At 44.4% G+C, this 2500-nt stretch overlaps 7 non-coding genes across 7 annotated transcripts in view; all 7 read left to right on the forward strand.

Moving 5' to 3' along the window:
* Nucleotides 1–29, forward strand: part of LOC121201605 — a 119-nt gene extending 90 nt beyond the window's left edge. Inside the window, exon 1 of the ribosomal RNA XR_005896697.1 lies at nt 1–29. This exon is cut by the window's left edge and continues 90 nt beyond it. This is a non-coding gene — a ribosomal RNA (5S ribosomal RNA).
* Nucleotides 30–304: 275 nt separating this feature from the next.
* On the forward strand, nt 305–423 carry LOC121178453. Its single transcript, XR_005893681.1, has one exon. It is a non-coding gene; the product is annotated as a 5S ribosomal RNA (ribosomal RNA).
* A 284-nt stretch (nt 424–707) lies between these two features.
* LOC121175377 lies at nt 708–826 on the forward strand. Its single transcript, XR_005892699.1, has one exon. It is a non-coding gene; the product is annotated as a 5S ribosomal RNA (ribosomal RNA).
* A 275-nt stretch (nt 827–1101) lies between these two features.
* LOC121177010 lies at nt 1102–1220 on the forward strand. Its single transcript, XR_005893146.1, has one exon. It is a non-coding gene; the product is annotated as a 5S ribosomal RNA (ribosomal RNA).
* A 284-nt stretch (nt 1221–1504) lies between these two features.
* Nucleotides 1505–1623, forward strand: LOC121176766. The gene has a single exon (XR_005893059.1). It is a non-coding gene; the product is annotated as a 5S ribosomal RNA (ribosomal RNA).
* Nucleotides 1624–1898: 275 nt separating this feature from the next.
* Nucleotides 1899–2017, forward strand: LOC121175958. Its single transcript, XR_005892838.1, has one exon. It is a non-coding gene; the product is annotated as a 5S ribosomal RNA (ribosomal RNA).
* A 284-nt stretch (nt 2018–2301) lies between these two features.
* LOC121178407 lies at nt 2302–2420 on the forward strand. The gene has a single exon (XR_005893637.1). It is a non-coding gene; the product is annotated as a 5S ribosomal RNA (ribosomal RNA).
* The last annotated feature ends 80 nt before the right edge of the window (nt 2421–2500 follow it).

Here is a 2500-nt window from a genome sequence, read left to right on the forward strand (position 1 = left end):
CCGCCTGGGAATACCAGGTGCTGTAAGCCTTTTATCCCCATCTTTGAGAAACACCATCCCTAGATCACTGTGTGTCTGAGCCGGTGTTGGATAAAAATGGACTTGTAGGTAATCAAAGATAGTAAGAAACTTTATCAGATGATGAGTAGTCAGAAAATTCTTGTTAGGTGGAAAAGCTCATTTTTCGTGGCTTCTTGTGCTTGGATTTGTGGAGAAGTCCAGATGATCAATGTCCCTATTCAACATTGGATTTGTTTGTGGCGTTTTAGCATGTATAAAGAGCCTGTTTATAGGGTTTGCTGTTGCTTACGGCCATACCACCCTGAGCACGCCCGATCTCGTCTGATCTCGGAAGCTAAGCAGGGTAGGGCCTGGTTAGTACTTGAATGGGAGACCGCCTGGGAATACCAGGTGCTGTAAGCCTTTTATCCCCATCTTTGAGAATGAAGCAAAACGCCATCCCTAGATCACTGTGTGTCTGAGCCGGTGTTGGATAAAAATGGACTTGTAGGTAATCAAAGATAGTAAGAAACTTTATCAGATGATGAGTAGTCAGAAAATTCTTGTTAGGTGGAAAAGCTCATTTTTCGTGGCTTCTTGTGCTTGGATTTGTGGAGAAATCCAGATGATCAATGTCCCTATTCAACATTGGATTTCTTCGTGGCGTTTTAGCATGTATAAAGAGCCTGTTTATAGGGTTTGCTGTTGCTTACGGCCATACCACCCTGAGCACGCCCGATCTCGTCTGATCTCGGAAACTAAGCAGGGTAGGGCCTGGTTAGTACTTGGATGGGAGACCGCCTGGGAATACCAGGTGCTGTAAGCCTTTTATCCCCATCTTTGAGAAACACCATCCCTAGATCACTGTGTGTCTGAGCCGGTGTTGGATAAAAATGGACTTGTAGGTAATCAAAGATAGTAAGAAACTTTATCAGATGATGAGTAGTCAGAAAATTCTTGTTAGGTGGAAAAGCTCATTTTTCGTGGCTTCTTGTGCTTGGATTTGTGGAGAAATCCAGATAATCAATGTCTCTATTCAACATTGGATTTGTTTGTGGCGTTTTAGCATGTATAAAGAGCCTGTTTATAGGGTTTGCTGTTGCTTACGGCCATACCACCCTGAGCACGCCAGATCTCGTCTGATCTCGAAAGCTAAGCAGGGTAGGGCCTCGTTAGTACTTGGATGGGAGACCGCCTGGGAATACCAGGTGCTGTAAGCCTTTTATCCCCATCTTTGAGAATGAAGCAAAACGCCATCCCTAGATCACTGTGTGTCTGAGCCGGTGTTGGATAAAAGTGGACTTGTAGGTAATCAAAGATAGTAAGAAACTTTATCAGATGATGAGTAGTCAGAAAATTCTTGTTAGGTGGAAAAGCTCATTTTTCGTGGCTTCTTGTGCTTGGATTTGTGGAGAAATCCAGATGATCAATGTCCCTATTCAACATTGGATTTCTTCGTGGCGTTTTAGCATGTATAAAGAGCCTGTTTATAGGGTTTGCTGTTGCTTACGGCCATACCACCCTGAGCACGCCCGATCTCGTCTGATCTCGGAAACTAAGCAGGGTAGGGCATGGTTAGTACTTGGATGGGAGACCGCCTGGGAATACCAGGTGCTGTAAGCCTTTTATCCCCATCTTTGAGAAACACCATCCCTAGATCACTGTGTGTCTGAGCCGGTGTTGGATAAAAATGGACTTGTAGGTAATCAAAGATAGTAAGAAACTTTATCAGATGATGAGTAGTCAGAAAATTCTTGTTAGGTGGAAAAGCTCATTTTTCGTGGCTTCTTGTGCTTGGATTTGTGGAGAAATCCAGATGATCAATGTCCCTATTCAACATTGGATTTCTTCGTGGCGTTTTAGCATGTATAAAGAGCCTGTTTATAGGGTTTGCTGTTGCTTACGGCCATACCACCCTGAGCACGCCCGATCTCGTCTGATCTCGGAAACTAAGCAGGGTAGGGCCTGGTTAGTACTTGGATGGGAGACCGCCTGGGAGTACCAGGTGCTGTAAGCCTTTTATCCCCATCTTTGAGAATGAAGCAAAACGCCATCCCTCGATCACTGTGTGTCTGAGCCGGTGTTGGATAAAAATGGACTTGTAGGTAATCAAAGATAGTAAGAAACTTTATCAGATGATGAGTAGTCAGAAAATTCTTGTTAGGTGGAAAAGCTCATTTTTCGTGGCTTCTTGTGCTTGGATTTGTGGAGAAATCCAGATGATCAATGTCTCTATTCAACATTGGATTTGTTTGTGGCGTTTTAGCATGTATAAAGAGCCTGTTTATAGGGTTTGCTGTTGCTTACGGCCATACCACCCTGAGCACGCCCGATCTCGTTTGATCTCGGAAGCTAAGCAGGGTAGGGCCTGGTTAGTACTTGGATGGGAGACCGCCTGGGAATACCAGGTGCTGTAAGCCTTTTATCCCCATCTTTGAGAAACACCATCCCTAGATCACTGTGTGTCTGAGCCGGTGTTGGATAAAAATGGACTTGTAGG

This window comes from Toxotes jaculatrix, chromosome 2 (assembly GCF_017976425.1).
Source record: "Toxotes jaculatrix isolate fToxJac2 chromosome 2, fToxJac2.pri, whole genome shotgun sequence".
Classification (NCBI taxonomy): Eukaryota; Metazoa; Chordata; class Actinopteri; family Toxotidae; genus Toxotes; species Toxotes jaculatrix.